Genomic DNA, 19,019 nt, shown 5'->3' on the forward strand with positions numbered 1-19,019 from the left:
ACCTAGTCCTAATAGAAGCCTAGCTTCAATGGACTTAGGATTACTACTAATCTTGGACTCCCAGTAGGATTAGGATAAACTCTCTAAGAATCTTATCTTTACCCAAACTGAAGTCCTCTCTCATTCTAGGACTCTTGTCCCTTATCCGCTTCTTCCGAATTTCAGTATCTTCCCAGATAACCTCGACCTAGCCGAGACGATCTTGGCGTCATGACCAGGACACGTGACACCTCGGTTGGCACTTCGGTGACACCTCGACCACTTGTTGTTATTCAAAAATTATGTACCCATAATAAGAAAGTGGTGACACGAAATGGGTTAAATAGAGTAACATTTTTTAATTCCATCATGTAATTGGGGAGTTATGGACATCACGATTGTTTTTTTTGGTACGATGTAACATCATTGTATTAAGCATTTACCAAACAACAATGCTAGGGATATTTACAATCTTACTAATAATTTTACTAATACATTCACAAGACTCACAAGTTTTGATAAGATCAACCATCACTAGCTATGGGACCCACATCAACTTGTGAGTAGGGGTGAGCATGGTCCGGTTTGGACAGGATTGGGGGTAAAACCAGAACCAATCTGTTATTTACGGTTCTTGAAAAATTAGAATCAATCCAATCCGTTTAAATCATGGAACCAATCCGAACCAATCTATTTAAACACGGATTGGATCGGTTTAGGACTACGGATTCACATAATTAAATAACAAAAAAATGTATATATAACACTTTAATTTCATAAAAATATAAACATAACGCTATATTAGTTCCACAATAGCAACATGACTTTCTATAATAGCGACATACTATTCTAGAATTTAAACAACTATAAGGAAATTGGTTTCACCATAAGTATTTAAACCATTACAAATTAAAACTAAAAACTAACAAACAAAAGTTATAAAAGAAGATATTATGTGGGTTTAGGTTTGAGTTTAGGTTTTATATGGAATAAGAGAAGATACTACGGGGAGGATGCATAATAAAAATATAGACTATTTGTAAACGATTCGGATCGGTTCCAATCCGGAACCGTGGGGTTCAATCCGGAACCAATCCGTGGACTACGGATTTTTAATTGTTCAATCTGGAACCGAACCACGGATTCAAAAAATCAATCCAAACCTATCGGATTGGACTGGACTGGATCGGATTACGGATTTTACGGATTCCTTACTCAGCCCCACTTGTGAGTGTGCTAGTAAGATTATTAGTAAGATTATAAGTATCCCTAACACAACTCTTTACCAAATACATTTTGAAAATGACAGGCAAACACATTTTTAACAAAATATATATATATATATATATATGTATTAAAAATTATGTAACAGTAATATTTTTAAAATTATAAATCTAAGTAAAGATTTTTGTATTTTTATTTTTTTATAAAATGGATAAAATTTTTTAGGTAATTAAGTCATAAAATAAAGATAATAAAATATACACATGTACAAGAGCGTACCCAGGTTGATTCTACAATCTTGTCAAAATTCTACTCCACCCCCTAAGATGAGGAGGAGATGTGCAAATGAAAACAGCCCCAAAGAAAATATAAACAACCCTTGCACATTCCGCAAGGGCTAAACCAAAATAAACAGATTTGTCTATGTATCAACATCCCTTAATTGCACTGACTCTCAAGGAAGATAGATGGGCACGTGAGGAGGATACATTAGCAAATATCAACAAAATACATACGTGGACCCAGTAGCTGTGCAGGGGCTAAACCAAAATAAACACATTTGTCCATATATCAACATCCCTTAATTGCACTGTCGATCAAAGAAGATAGATGGGCACTTCAGGAGGATACATGGACAAATATCAACAAAATACATACGTGGGCCTAGTGGCAGAGCCATATGGAGGCCGGAGGGTCACGTGCCCCCTTCGTTTTTTTTTTTTTTTTTTTTTTTTTACATAGGTATATAAATAAAATTTTAAATAAAAATAATATTTAGAATAAAATGTCAATGATATTTCTAAATTTATGAGAACAATAGTGATTGTTTTATTGAAAATGAAGGGATTACAATAAATTATATTTTTATGTATGAAAATTTTGTTAAAAAGTCTCAATATGAAGGTGATATCTATCATTGTTGATATGTAAATATAATTAATCTCACTATATATATATATATATATATGTAAAAGTTACTAGAATGTTAGTTTTATTTGCATGTGAAGATCACCCTTCATATGTTGCTTTATTATTAGTTGGTGATATTATATGTCAATGATGACATGATATCAATATTATATGAAATGTTTACTCGAATTTTGTAAAAAATTAATTTATCTTATCATTATATAATTTATTTTAAGACTTAAATATATAACTTTTTTATATTGCCCATGATATACTAATTATACGCAATACTTTCTTTTCGATTTTACTCGAAATTAATTGTAATATTTTATGTGAATTACTTTTGTAATAATTTATTTGAGTTTTTGTACTTAACATTAATTCAAAAATTATTATTATCTTCTTATTATTGATTATGAAAAAAAAAATTGAAATTGTAATTAATAAATATTTCTTCTAATTTAATTTTCTGTTTCCGCCACTACAAGGACCAAACAAATAACAATATACAAAATAACACAGCTAATAGACCCTTACAATTAACTATATCATGAAAATTGTATAAACCCTTACAATTCTTTTATATATATATATATATTATTTATTTTATTTTTTTTTATGCATGCGTAGGACTGTTTAATGCATGAAATTACTTGAGTTCGATTTGTATTCGACTCGTTAAAATTTCATTTAAGATCGGCTGGTTATGTATATAAGTCAAGTTTTAACATATTTTAAAACTTATTAAGTTATCAAACCAAATTTAAATGACTTACTACTCTTTTCAATTAGTTTATATATATTAAAAATTCAAGCTGATCGAGCTCAACTCAAGTTTGATTCATTAAAAACTCATTCAAAATCGACTTATTATATAAATAAGTGAAACTTGAATACATTTTGAAACATGTATTAGAAAAATTAGGGCAACATAAAGTGATTTTAATTGTCCATTATTGATCGTTTCATACATACCACAGACATGGGTCAAGGGGGCAAGTGCGTGAGTAAGCTTTAAACTTATTTTGGTTCCTAAGATTGTGTTCAAATCATGAAATTAGGTATGAGTTTGAAAAAAGAAAGAAAGAAAAAAAAAAGTGAATAAAATGTAATTATATCTCATTTGTATTTTACCTTTTTTTTTTTGTCCTTAAGGCTGTGTTCGGATCATAGAATTAGGTATGGATTTTGTGGTGAAATGGATTTGGAAATACTTCTTCGATTCAGTCAGACCTTCTAGATCCTTGAGATGTCACCTAAAATAGAAAAGAACGCTCTGGTTGGTGATGCTGGAATTAACACTCCGATAGGCAAATTAGTATCAGTTTTTCTAACCCCCTCTTCTCTCTTAAGATTTTAATATTTTATCACACATTTGAAAAGAGAAAGAAAAAAAAGTGAGTCAAATTATATTTTATCAAATTTTTTCTTTTCTTTTCTTTTATTTTTTTTTCTAAATAATTATTTTTAGAGACCAATTTCAGTGTTCCCCAACTATTAGTTTTTTGGCCCTATTTGCTGTTAGATAATGTCTCAATAGGACCACATAATTAAATGTGGTGTTATCATTTATAAGAAGCCTACAATTTAAGTGATTCAATTTAGTTAATAGGCTTAAGGGTATATGTGTTATGGACCTAATGTGTAGATACTAGTTGTATAATTTCTATTTCTATAAGGGGCAGAAATAGAAATTAAAACATATTGGTTAAAGTTGGTTTTCATTCCTTTTGAACTTCCACAATCTTTCAGTTTTGAAAACCAATAAATAGAAATTAAAACCAATAATGGTTAAAGTTGGTTTTCATTCCTTTTGAACTTCCACAACCTTTCAGTTTTGAAAACCAATTACAACCTTTAAAAGGTTATGGTCCCTATTCCTTCCCAAGTGGAAAATAAGAACATTGTCATTTTTTCTAAATCCTCTCAAGGAGAAACATAAGGCACCAAAGGGGAAAGGATTAGAAGGCAATAACATAATTAATAACAAAGAGTTCATTGATAATCACGCTTCCGTTTAACCGTTCATCAATGGATTCAGGTATGTCATTTTGTCTTGATTTCTTGATAATACACATGGTAAATGATCCAAAGTGTAAGGTTTATGTTCTGAAATTTATGTTTACAATTGGTATCAGAGCATGCATATCATGTGTCTTATCAGAATTGATATGCTTTATTTATTCTATTTAGTTTCTTGGAATCAGATTCTGAATTTTCTTATGGATGTAAATTCTGTTTTTTTCCTGTTTTGTTCTGTGAAAATGGCAATCTGTTTTCTGGAATTGTAAAATGATTCAGTGGGTAGTTTTTTTTTTCTCTCAAATGGATGAACATCATGTATTTATATATATAGATATATCTTGCGATTTGATCGGTTTAATTTTGAACATCATAAAAAAAAAAGAAAAACTATTTGTTTTTTGGACCCGTCAATTCTATTTATATATGTATATATATAATTGGAATTGCTACAGATTATATAATATATACGGGGTCACAAATTTAGAAATCTTTAAATTTAATGTAATTTCATACAACGTCTACAGAAATATAATTTTCTAACACTCTCAATATAAGTCAATTCAAACAAGATGTCACAAAAGTGATCTCTCTTGTCTAGATTGTTTTATATGGAATGTTTTGAAGTTCATGTCTGCGTATCTCATGCGGGTATTTATCGATCCAAAGACATGATTAAGACTTGGTAGAATTACACACACATTTTGTGGTGATAAACATGTGCCAATTGTCAAGAAAACCTAATGTGAATAATAAATCCATCAAAAGATAGATTTGTTATTTGACATAACTTATTGTCAATGTTTGATCATTACAACAAGAATACCACTTACAGTTAATATCACTACCCAAAGGCTTGGTATTAATGTTGTGCTAGGTATCTTGAGATGTTGTCATTAAATTAATTTATTTAGAGATTATCTGTTTGGTAACTTAATGTGAACATGAGGAAATTGCAACATTTTTTGAGGATGTTGAGTTTGGGGGGAGAAATCCAGTTAAAGACATTGTCTTTGAGGAGGAAGCAGGAGTAATCCCACTTCCTACTACTACTTTTGACCAATCACAGGTTCCTATACCTGTCATTGCTCGAGAAGTAATTTCGGATCCTCAACCAGACAATGTTGTTCAAGATAATATAGTTCAAACCCCCATTCAAGATGAGGTAATTGTTCCTGAGGAACAAAATCTACAACCTCAACCTTAAGAATCTGTGCCATTAAGGCGATCCACCAGAGAAAGGAGATTTGCATTTTCAGATGATTATATTGTATATCTCCAGGAACATGAGGTAGAAAATGGAATGTCGAAAGATGATCCAATCAACTTTCGTCAAGCCATGGAAAGTTTCGACTCTCATAAGTGGAGAGTGGATAGATTTCCATAGAGCACATTGGGACAAACTCCATGATAGCGGATCCACTTACGAAGGGACTACCACCCAAGGTCTTTCATGAGCACACTGCTCAGATGGGTATTGTTCTATTTGAGAACATTCTGGTTTAGTGGGAGTTTGTATTTATATTACTGCTTTATGTCAGCCTTGAGTTTTATCTATATAATTAGATTAATTTCTGCAGAAATGAAATATTTAGTTTATTACGCTCTGTTACGTATTGTGAAGTATTGATCTCAATAAAGTTAAGTAGGACCAGTTGGAAATAGGCATGTATGGATCACATCACATGTAATTTCCATGCTACGCATCCATGATTGATCTATGTCATTTAGCTGTATTAGTATACGTGACCATTGGTGGGTCGAGTTACGATTGATGTAACGAAGACCGCTTTGATCCTATATTAATATAGTTAATGGATAAGATTGTTTGGATACCCTCAAGTTATGATAACAAATTTCTGAGCTCACTAATGTTAAGCACATTTTTCAGGATACATATGTGGTCTAGTGGGAGATTGTTAGATAATGTCTCAATGGGACCACATAATTAAATGTGGTGTTATCATTTATAAGAAGCCTACAATTTAAGTGATTCAATTTAGTTAATAGGCTTAAGGGTATATGTGTTATGGACCTAATGTGTAGATACTAGTTGTATAATTTCTATTTCTATGAGGGGCAGAAATAGAAATTAAAACATATTGGTTAAAGTTGGTTTTCATTCCTTTTGAACTTCAACAACCTTTTAGTTTTGAAAACCAATAAATAGAAATTAAAACCAATAATAGTTAAAGTTGGTTTTCATTCCTTTTGAACTTCCACAACCTTTCAGTTTTGAAAACCAATTACAACCTTTAAAAGGTTATGGTCCCTATTCCTTCCCAAGTGGAAAATAAGAACACTGCTATTTTTTCTAAATCCTCTCAAGGAAAAACATAAGGCACCAAAGGGGAAAGGATTAGAAGGCAATAACATAATCAATAACAAAGAGTTCATTGATAATCACGCTTCCGTTTAACCGTTCATCAATGGATTCAGGTATGTCATTTTGTCTTGATTTCTTGATAATACACATGGTAAATGATCCAAAGTGTAAGGTTTATGTTCTGAAATTTATGTTTACATTTGCTTCTATGATATAAATGGCTGGATTAGATATTATATAGCATGGGACCCACATATCTTTTATTTGCAATTTTTTTTTTAAAGAGTATACAATATACTGTGGGATTGTATATCCCTCTAAATTAGTGAATATGTAATATCACCCTCCCCTATTATATCATATCATGTGGGATGGGATAAGAATTAAAAAGTCAAATTTACCCTGCTTATCTATTTACCCTTCTGAACCCTTTTTATTGTTTATGTCAAGTCTTTGATTTCTTTTCTTTATATATTTTTTTTAATAGATGCTTTTTGTTGTAGTTGAATAATGCTTCCTCTTCAATGCTTTTTGTTTTATATGTTGTTGATCTGGAAATCAATATGAAGCTTCTATAAACAAACAAAAATGATTTATTTATTATTTTTTCATAAACAATGAGAAATTGATATGATTGTATGTATATGACAAAAAAATTATTCCTCAGAGTTTTTATTTACTTTTTTATTTTTATAGTTGGTTGATATTGTAGATGAATAGTGTGAGACATTTGTTTGTTTAGCGTTATTATAATATAATTTTTTTTTTTGCGGGGGAGAAATTGTTAAATTTAATATGAATCTTTGATTTGTATATGTTGGTATTACTGTTGTGAAGTGCATTCTTTCCAGATCTGTGGCAGTGGCCATTGATGGGCATAAAGGCAAGATGGGTATTAACATAATGTTACGAGGTCAATTTGGAAATTCTTTGCTTATATCCCACAATTTATTTTGTAAAATAAATGTGGATAAGATATATCCAGTGTTATATATCAAGTAAACAAAAATGAATGGTTGGATATGTTATTCAACATCTATATCCTATTCATTAAATATTCTGACTAAATTTCACAAAATATTATATCCCCTATTTTATATTAGTTGAAATAAACAGGGCCATAAAACACTAAATTCTTGTAAATGTTTTCGGGGGATTTTTTGAGTTTGTATACTATGGTTATGACTTAACATGCTACAAGTTCTATATATAGGACTTTATGTTAATAATTTCCATTGACATATTTTAAGAGCAAATGCTAACAAGTGCTTTTGGGGTATTATTTAATATTAAAATTTATGTAAAAAGTGTTTTGAAAATTATAAAAAGATTAAAAAAATAATAATTTTTGTAATGGCTTGGGTCAGTTTAACCCGAAACATTGTCTTTTGGTTGGGACTCGGGGTTGTCCCGAGTGTCAAGGGCCATTTTGGAGGAGTCTAGATTGTTGTTGTGCCTCGGGGTGGGCTTCTTGACAATAGCCCAAGACTGTTGCCTTGGCTGGTCGCGCTCGCGACCTGTATAGTAGCTCTTGCGATGGGTTATGCTGGAGGGTGCGACCAAATGTGAGCTTTAGGTCCCATGGCCTAGGCAGGAATGCATTGCCCGCAATAGGCTGTGGTGAGGGGCCGCGACACGCATGGTCGTGCCCACAGTGTTTAGGGTCGTGCTCTAAACCAATTGTCCTAGGTGGTCGCGTCGGCTGGTGTAAGGGTTACGCCCGTGACCTATTTGTATTCTTGTTCGTGGCCGCGGTTAGGACTTCGCACTCGCGACCTATCTGCCTATAAAAGTCTCCAAAAGCTAAAAATATATATTTTCTTGGTTCTATCTTTCTCCTCTTTCTCTCTTTCTCTCTCCTTCGGCCATTTCCAACCTTTTAAGCTCTTGAGCTTGGGTTTCATCTACTTTTTTCCATTTTTGACCCATAGTTTCATATATCAAAAAGTAAAGCTCAGTGAGGGCTCCCATTTAATCTGAGCAGATCGTCTTTTCGTTGCCAGCAATTTGTATTCTTGTTCGCGGCCGCGGTTAGAACTTCGCACTCGCGACCTATCTGCTTATAAAAGTCTCCAAAAGCTAAAAATATATATTTTCTTGGTTCTATCTTTCTCCTCTTTCTCTCTCTCTCTCCTTCGGCCATTTCCAACCCTTTAAGCTCTTGAGCTTGGGTTTCATCTACTTTTTTCCATTTTGACCCATAGTTTCATATATCAAAAAGTAAAGCTCAGTGAGGGCTTCCATTTAATCTGAGCAGATCGTCTTTTCGTTACCAGCAATTTTTCTGGCTTGTCTCCTCTTCACTTTAAGAGGGTGGGTATATTTCCTTAACTCGATGTGAGTTTAGTAGTGTATTTGTGGTGAATTTTGAGATATAAATTTTGTAGTTATTAGGCTAGTTTTGAAATTATGGTTTGGGGTCAAGGGTTTGTTCTAAATTGGGGGTTGTTTGGTTATAATTTTGCTATTAAATCTATTTTAGGTATATAAAATTGCATGTGAGTTTCTAAAAATGAAAAAACCACAATTTGTGAAAAACCCTAAATGATATCATTTTTGAGAATTGGATATATTTTTGAAAAAAGATTTGGTTGGAAAGAAAATGTTATGAGATTTTGGAAAGGACGAGCCTTGTTACTTTTTTGGGAATTATTAGGTTATTGGAAGATGCATATAAATGAGTTTTGGGATATTGGATTGTATATCCGTATTGTTATCTTTTAATTATTGCATTAGAGATAACTATTTTAACTATCGGTGGAGGATAACATTACCATGTATTAGAAATTACATGTGGATTAGGCCAACTGAAATCATTTATATCCTGAGGCATGTCATGGATTTTGGCATTCAAAACTCTATGTGTTGGAAAGAACGTTTTGGAAATTCTCATATTTTGTTTTAAGAACATTTATAGCATTTTGAAGACAATATTTTGGATCACATGTATTGTGCTATTGGAAAAGGGTAAATAAAGTGGTAAAACTATAAGAAGGTGTTGGGGAATAATTAAGTTAGCATGTGTGTCCATGTGTAAGTTCTAAAACCCGCGCGGTAGGTGCCGATCCATCCGGATCATCTTGGTAAAATGACATAGTGGCTTATATAGTGCACTATTATGAACACTAGCCCTACAGATTTACCCATTTTATTTATTTTCGTTTTGGGTTTGAAAAGGATGTTTTAAAATGGTTTTAGCAAGGTATTTGTTGTTGTTTAGCGATGTATTCGCATTTGATTTAGCAATGCATTTGCTGGTTAGTATTGAGATAGCTAGACTTGTGTTTGGAAATGAACTTTTATCAAAAAGATGTTTTGATTTCGAAAAACGTTTTGAATTCGAAAAACGTTTTGAATAAACGAAAGGTTTTGGTAATTGGAAAGAAAGGATTTTCTTTTGTTGAGAAAACAGATGGATTTGAAAATGCATTTAGGCATATTGTATATATGTATTGCATCATGATAAAGTTTTGTAGTGGAGCATGTTTAGTTTTTGAAATATTTTCTACTAGGCTTTATGCTCACCTTACATGGTTGGAAATGTTTTCAAGTGTATGATGTTGTTGTGGATATGGATGTCAGCTACTGAAGTTGTGTTTGGAGCTGAGTTGGGAGGTTCCGTGATTTGTAGGCCTTAGGCCATTTGTTTTTTTTTATTTGGTCGTGTGCCATTCTTGTAACGGTTACACCCTTTGTAAATGATGTAAGTCTGTGAGCATTTCAATTTGATATATATATATTATCTGTTGTATGCTTTAGTCAAATAATATCCATTCTACGTAAGTGTAAATATAGGGTGTATGAAACCGGAATAACACATGTATTGTGTGACGCTATTGTATCCATTGCATGAGAGATTTTATTTATTTCTATCTAGTCGTTGTCTTTTTACTTATTGAATTTGGGGTATTTTCACGTGGGCTAGACTCCGAAAATCTAGGGCGTTATAGTTTGTATTAGAGCTAACTGGGTTTGAAAACCTTGGGTTCGTGGGAAGTGGTTAGCCATAGTGGGTTTATCATGCTTTGTGAGGACATTTGTGTGTTGTGTGCTAAATGATAACATGCTTATGTGTTGCATTATATGTGGGTATGGTGTTGAGATTCATAGATATTATTCGGTGTCTAGTTGACTAACTTGGAGGTCTTATTGGAAACGCGCTTAATTGACGTTGTTTCTATTGGGAAATCTAGGCGAGTGCTGGAACAAATAACTATCTCTGTAGACTTAGCTCGATTATGTGTTACGTGTTATATGGTAGATGATGTGTGATTTGAATGGAGTCCCAACATGCTTGTTTGAGTAATTGGTTGTGCTGAGTGTAATGTATGGGTGTTTTGATGACAGGTGCTTTTGTTGAGTAGCATAGATCATGTGTTTATCTCTTATAGAGATGTTTTGGGAAGGAAGTAGTGAACCCGGAGTGGGAACTTTAGTGTGTGTCGTATTTGTTGTGTAGTTTTGATTATGAGTCAGTGTTGGTTTACCTTTGGAGGTAGTTGATACGTCTTTGAGAAACGGTGGTGTTTCTTTGTCCTTTGTGACGGTATGTGAGAGTTGAGTTCTTATACTCACTTGGGAGATGTGTGTAGGTTTGGTGTGGGTTGTTAGTCTGTGGACTAGTGTGTTTTCAGAGTTAGTTATGACCTTGGTCGGTTAGGTGTATGAGATGTAGTGTAGGGTTTGTTTCCCCAATTGAGGTGTGTTGTTTTAAGTTGGGTAACTTAATGAAGAGGTGTAGGTGGTGTTGGAGTTTTGGAACACGAAGAGTTGGGATTGAACTTGTTTGTGTGGGCAGCGTTGGTGTATGGTTCTGGCTATGGTGTTGGTAACCTAGGGGTTTGTGTTGTGGAATGTGGTTGATTGGGATGAGAATTGTGGTTTGATTTCCCTCTGGGGTTGGTGGAGTTAGTTGGGCCATTTACGCCATGGGTTTCTCATTGTAGATGATGCGTGGTTATTCATAATAGGTGGGGTTGTTTCCCTATATTTGGGTGGAGTAGTTGGTTGAATACCTAGTAAAGTTCTTGTTGTTATGGGTCATTTAGTAAGGCACGGGGGTTGCTAGGATGTTTTGCATGGTGTGGTTGGTTAGGAGTTGGTGTTCTAGTGGTGGATTGTCGTAGTGGGCTTGTTTAGGGTTGACTTAGTGGAACGATAAGGTGTGGTATTAGGATGTATCCAAAGGTGGAGTATCCTTATGGGTGGTTGTGTTAGGAGTTTTATGTGGATTTTGATTTTATTCAGGGTATATTGAGACTGATGGTTACCGGTGTTTTGGAAATAGAGTCGTTGTTTAGTTTGGTTATAGACTTGTACCTTAATTATAAGTAATGTAAGCAGATCTTGGTAATGTATGTTTAGTTGCTCTTTGTGAAGAGATGTTAGTCCTTTATTGTAATATAGATTGTAAATGTTTGGGGGGTGGTTGTTTTGAACACCTTGTGTGGTGTTTTGGGAAGTGGTATAGTGGACCTTTCCTAAGTTCTAAGATATAATTATTCTATCTGGGTGGAAGGTGTGTATCTCACTTTTGAATTGGATAGGAGATGTTGTGGAACAATTGGTTGGGTATATGACCCACAGTTGGTGTTGTACTCGTTGCATAGTGTTGTGATAGTTCGGTGATTATTGGTAGAGGTTTTGGGGTGGTGTTAGGAATGGATTGTCCCTCGGGGTAAACCATTGGCTTTGCCTTATGAAGTGGTATAGGTTGGTTGAGAAGGTAGTTGGGAGTCGTCACGACCCACACCGCCCTTATGGGTTTAGCATCGTAACTGGCCAGTAATTCGTGATTACCGAAGGCCTGCTTAACAGTAATGACAGTAATACAGAGTAAAGGGGCTGGCGGAAGCCAAAACAGTAAATAAAAGATGTCCAATGAGCTGTGACAGTCTGAATGCAAAAAGACTTTCTATAAGCATGCCACATTGACAACCAAAACATATATATATATATATATATATATGCAACATATACACAAACATCCATATCAGGGATCAAATCCCTAACTACAACTGTACAGTCAAGTCTTAAACATTCATTACAAGACAAAAACAAAAAGGGTGAATCTGGACACCCCAAAACAGCCGTGGCTTGAATGCACTTGGAACCTCGAGGTGAGGCACAGTAGTTGGCTTTAACAAAACAAGAGCTAACCCGACGCTCCTAGCTCCAGTCCGGTGCCTGGACACCTACATATATATATAAATAGTGTGCTAAAACCCAGTGAATAATGAATGCGTAAAAAGGTTAAGAATGAATGTCCTTCCAGTAATTAAACAGTTATATCAGTCATTTAGAAACCATAGCAGTCATACATGGTACATTCAATAGTGAAACAGTACAGTAGGTCTTAATAGACCGAACAGCCAGTTGACGGCCATCAAAACATTATACAGTATTGGTTTCAAGTATTGGAACCGATAGAGATCTCTATGACAGTAGCAGTAACAGTAACAGTAAGTTGCTATGGATGCCACGAGTATAGTTCATAAAATAGGATAAGCATTCGTTCAGTAACAGATTCTCTTTAGTAAACAGTACAGTTAATTGTTCAGAAATAATCATAATTGAACATATCTTTACAACATTGTTACTCACAGAGTACTGAGCTATAAGCAAGCTAAAGAGCGTCCTCGGATGCCAACCCTACACAGTAAATAAAACGAACACTAAGTTACACACTAGGGATTAATAACTTAGCCCCTTAACTCGACTTGGTGTGGTTTTATAACATTATCCTCATTAAGATGTCTTAAACTAGGCCTAGGAATGCCTAGGATGAAATGAGGATGCAAAGATGTACTTTAAAACACTTTTCAAAATTTGCTAAAACAGGGGTCTCACTCGAGTGTGGCTTTCTACGCTCGAGCGGACATGCAGACAAAGGAGCTCCGCTCGAGCGTGACTTTCCTCGCTCGAGCGGACTGTAAACTCATGAAAAAGTACTGGATGCACGATTTTCACGCTAGACGGATGCTCGACCTCCGCTCGAGCGTGAGACTCAGATCATCGCTCAAGCATGAATTCTCTCGCTCGAGCGAACTGCAAAACATATGAACTTCTGAGCATAGGCATTTTAGGCTCGAGCGTGACTTCCTGCGCTCGAGCGGAAGTGCATGTACTCAGAGTGTACGCTCGAGCGTGAGGTCCTACGCTCGAGCGTGGGTCCAAAATCTGGAATTTCCAAATTGATCCTCAAGCATGAAATTCAACTTCTAAAGCTTCAAACTCGATTCTTTTGAGCTAATTTTCTGGAAAACACTTGAAGACTCATAGTATAACATGTTTCAAAGATCAATTTATGAAATCAAGCCCAAAAGTAAGCCAATTGAACACCAAATCAAATGTAACATGAAGAACAATGCAAAAATCATACATGTTTGAGTTCCCATGAACTCCAATGTTTCAAAACATGATCCAATGCCAGCTTTAGCTCAAGAGCATGGTGAATTCATGGACCTCTACTAAAATATGCACATGCATGTAAGGATTTCATGCAAAACAACTTCAATTTTCAAGAACATGTACATGCATGCATGAATTACTACTCAATTCAACTCTTAAGTTAATTCTTCACATAAATCTCCAAATTTCCATGAATCATGCAAGAAACAACTTAAATACATAAACCAAAGGATGAATTCTCTACCTTAGGTCTTGAATTCCAAAAGTGCTAGCTCAATTTTTGCAATTAACCTTCAAATCTTCTAAGTTCAAGCAAAATCTAGGTGAATTCAACCCTTTTCTTCTACTCTTCCTCTCTCATACGGTTTGGGTCTAGAAAAGGCTGAGGAGATGATATGAAATGCAACAATTAAGTCTAAACAAAGTTTGTAGGAAATGGCCACTCAATGACAATTTGGTAATAATCTCAAAATAATGTGATTTAACTATATTTAATCTAATTTAATCCTTCCGAATCAAATTTTAATTTAACCTATCATAAAATCACATAAATTCTAATTAGCATATAAAACTAATTAATTTCTGAATCGGTCGCCGATAAGGCTTTCAATTCGCAGTTCGAAACTTAAAACATGAACAGATCGTTCTATAGCTAACAGATAAAAATGCAATTACAAACATCACACTCATATAATCAATTCAAGATTTCATCCTAAGCAGTTACTTATCATGCTTAATCAGAGATTAGCACTCATCAGATGTGAGGGTTGTCACAAGAGTGTAGAGTTATGACTCGGGTGGTGGAGCTGATTTAGTACTTCTTTTGTTATTTCCGTGGAGTTGAGAAAGTATGACTTTGAAAAGTCTATAAGTATGGTGTGTATTTGCTGGGTTTTAGTTTAGGTTACTTGTTTGGTAAGTGTTAGCAACTGGTAGGTTGGCCAGGAGAAATAGTATTTTGCTTGTACCTGTGTAATGTGTGATGGTATAGAATGTTGGATAAAGGGTTTACCTTCTTGGTCATTGAGGGATTGTGGTGATGTGTTTGTTTGTTGTTTGGTTTAGGTTGCTACGTGGTAGCCGTGGCGTTGTGATGCGGTAGGCTCTTACGAGTTGTTGTAGCGCGAAGAACAAGTATGCATAGTCGGTTATTGTAAGTTTAGTGGGGTTGTGTGAACATTGGCAGAATGTGGAATCCAAGGTCGAGTTAACCCATTTGGGGTTAGTGGTGTAAGGTTGTATAGCAGGTAATGGAGGTTTGTTTTGGTGTGGTGTGTAACAATGTATTTTTTTTTTTTTTATATATGTTGTTAGGATGTGTGTAGAAAGGGGTTGGTCATGGGACTATCCCAAGAGGTTGCCTTGGTGTGGCAATAGTATGTTTAATGTATTGTTGTGTGGTTTAATGTATGCTAGAGCTGAGTTATTTTTGTTGTATGTGTTGGTTGCTTACGAACCTTATGTGAGATCCCTAGTGTTGGGACTTTTTTCTGTTGGGGTTTGGTTTGAGAGTGGAACTTCTAGTGGTGTAGTAAGGTTGTGTGTTGTGTAAGTTTGTTATTGACCTTCTCAGTCTTTGGGTGTGTGTGTGTGACACATTTGAGAACCATGGGTTGATGTATCACTTGACTCGAGTGGGTGATTGTGTATTTTAATCTTTAGAAGTTCAGCTCGAACTCAAGTGTGATGCGAGGAGACGTTGCCATATAGGTATGTGTGCGATGGGTTGGCAGAGATTTAAGGTAGCGTAAGTTAACTTTGAGGGATTCAATGTGATTCAATGGGTATGTGAGAGTGTATGTGGAACTCCATTTCAGAGTTGGTGTAGTTGGACAAAATGTTGATATTGATGTTGAATTAGGTAAAGTTAAGTGGTATGTTGGTATTTGGAGGCTAGTGTGAGGTTGTGGTGTTGATTAGTCGGTTAGTTGGTATCTAGATTGGTTGACATGTAATCATCTCGAGAATTAATCAGAGTTGGATTTGAAGGTTATGTGGTTAAACGGTGCCATAGTGTGGCCGGTAGGTGTTAAGTCTTGTGTAAACGGATGAGAAGTTATTGTGTGCTTGTGGTAGCCGGTTTGGGATTATAGATGAGAACTTTGGGTTTGTGAGCGCTTTTGTACCATTATGTGATTGGTGGTTGTGAAATTTCTATACTTATGTATTATTGTATTGTTGGTATTTTGGAAATTTCTAGGGATTATTTTCATAGAAATTTTGAATGAGTGTTGTGGCGTTACCATGGGCATGATGCGTGTTGTTAGGTGACCATGTGGTGGTTCACCGGAAAAGTGCCGAGGAAATGAGTTTGAGAAAAAAACAAACAAGTTTCTTTTTGGCGTTATGACCTGGGAATTTTTGGCTTTAATAAGTGTAGACCGCCCGAACTCGCTCCGCACGTCCCCCTTTCGGAGAGGGCGCGAATTGGGTTCTAGCTACTACAGTTCGGACTCCTGTCACGGTTCTGAATCTAATATCACAAAGTGCAATGTAAGACTGATAAATCACCAAATAGTCCAAATTTGGCAATTCATTTTGGAAAAACGATTTTAATCAAAAGCGCCAAACATGGACTGCTTTGCCAGATTTCAGAGTCGCCACCTAAATATTTCGTTTTGAAAAATTTAGGAAACCCTGACTCGTGCCTAAGGCCGCGTGTCCGTCATCACCAAAGTTGCCTCGGCTCGGAAACTTGGGCACGAGAGGGGAAGGTCTTGAAATGAGCACTCCCGCTCGCCCGATCAAAGATCGGCCTTTACTAACATGATACGATGTTTTTGAAAACACATGTGTTCTTATTCCGGTTTATTAGCTAACCTTACTATGTGATGCGCACAGCACACAAGTATAGACTAGATTACTCAAGTTGGAACAAAACATCTCATGTTTGTTTTTCGAAAATTGTTTGAATTTGCCACCCTCAAGTGGGCTTAGAAATGCGGTTTTGCCACCAAACATGGTGGGCTTAGAAAACATGATTTGCCACTTTCAAAGTGAGCTTAAAACTCACATTTCAATGAATTGTTCCAATTCAAGCAATGAAGCCTTCATCCACATGCATTCATGCAATTAAATACTTAAGCAATTAGCCCCATGACAAGCATGCTATCATGGCAGTCACTTACACACATGCAAGGATGCTAAAACATAAACACTCACAGTGTACTCCGAGCCAAAATAGAAGCTAGTTAGTAATCAATGCATGATCCTAGCTATGTCAACAATGCTTAGTGCAACACATGCAAAATGCAACTAAGATAGGCTCAGCTATTCTAAGATTTCATATGAATGCGGCATTTGATACATGTATTCAAAAAAGTGTATTGAAATACAATGCAGTTTGACTGATGCGCCGAGTCCGCTGCACGTAAGATAGATGAATGATGCACGTATGCAAAGCATAAGGTATGCTAATTGAAATATGCCCTAAATTAACCATCAAAAGCTGATAAGTAAAAGGGAGAAAGAAATGGGGGTTGGAAGACATGCACACACGCACGCACCCTTATTACAACATTTCACCCTCTCGACGGAGGGTGCAAATAATAAGCTAACTAGCTATGCTAATTAAGCTAATTATTACAAACCAAAACTAATTAACTATCCTAGTTAACTAATTATTACAAAACAAATCAATTAATTAAGCGCATTAACTAATTAAGTACAAAATAACTAAGCTAATGAACTAGTTTACCTAAGCAAAGCAACTAAGGAAAATAGTTAAAAGAGGTCCTTGGGGGGAGGGATGCATGCATGCTCGATTGGCTTTACTCGGAAATCCATTGCTATGCCCAAAATTGCCTCTATTTGCATTTGATTTGATCTCTGAGAAGTGCACAAACTTCTAGATTGCTTCTACTCCAACATGGGGACCTCCTGGTGGGCTGCCGACCAGAAAAGGAGGCTGTAGACCACTTGTAGACCAGAAAAACTGGTTGTAGACCAGAAAAAGTGGTCGGTCGACCACCTTTACTGGTTTGCCGACCAGAAAATCTGCCAAACTCCAGTTTTGCTACAACAGAGAACAACAAGGGGCATAGCTATGTATTTGCAAGATATGTGTGCACAACCACCCTCCCTATCATTTCTCAAGCTTAAGGGAGTGCGGTGCTCGACTCTCGGGCCACCAACCGAGCATCGCAATGCACCATGGCCGAGAAGCCAAGTTTGCATAAGTCAATGTCAATGAATGCACAAATAGACTCGATGAGCCTATACCTCTATCATGCTTGATCAAGAGGGTCAGCGACAAAGAAATGAGGTGCGCTTCATCACTTCAAGTATAAAACGCCCCTCATTTCTCGTGTTTGGATTAACATCCAATCCAAACATAATGCAATGCAACAACATGCAAGCACAATGCAATACAACAACATGCAAACACAATGCAATGCAAAAACATGCAAACAACATGCGTATCTATCAATGTTAATGTGGCATGCACAAGGTTCCATCATGTGAACAATGCATGCATGGCAAGTTTAGAAGCTTAAGGCATCAAAGCTAGTAAAGTGCATCTCACAAGAGGCATGCAATGCAAAGTTTAAATGGCTAAACCAACTATGGACAAAGCTCCACCATGCCAAAACCAAAGCCAAAATATGCTGAAAAGGGAGTCCAAAAGCTTGTACAAGCATGCATACACATTGGCTCACAAATAAGGCATGAAGACACAACTCTCAAACATATTGAAAGAATGGAAAATGTGAGAGTGTGGCAATGGAATATACTCTGAAATCATGTAAGAAATGATGCCAAATCATCCAAACAATACAAATGAGGCATGCTAAGAGGCTCAAAGCTTAAGGCCAACAAAGACACTTGTACCATAGTCATATCAAGCAAGCCCCGAAGGACTAAGATGACTCAAAATAGTCTCAAGGTAGGTCAAAACAATGCTAGAAACATGCTTGAACATAGCTAACACATGCTAGAATGGAAGGCATAAAACATGACGCATGCAAGGCCAATGAGCATGATTACACTACAAATGTAAGAAGCAAATGATGGATGCTCTAACTAACCAAAAATAGAGTTGTATTATGAAAAAATAAGACCAAAAACACACTGAGATGGTAGCCCAAAAGCCTAGGCATGCATGCATACAAGTTAGGCCATGATCAAGGGATAAAACATGACTCTCCAA

This window comes from Camellia sinensis, chromosome 2 (genome assembly GCF_055761805.1).
Source record: "Camellia sinensis isolate YWXY chromosome 2, ASM5576180v1, whole genome shotgun sequence".
Lineage (NCBI taxonomy): Eukaryota > Viridiplantae > Streptophyta > Magnoliopsida > Ericales > Theaceae > Camellia > Camellia sinensis.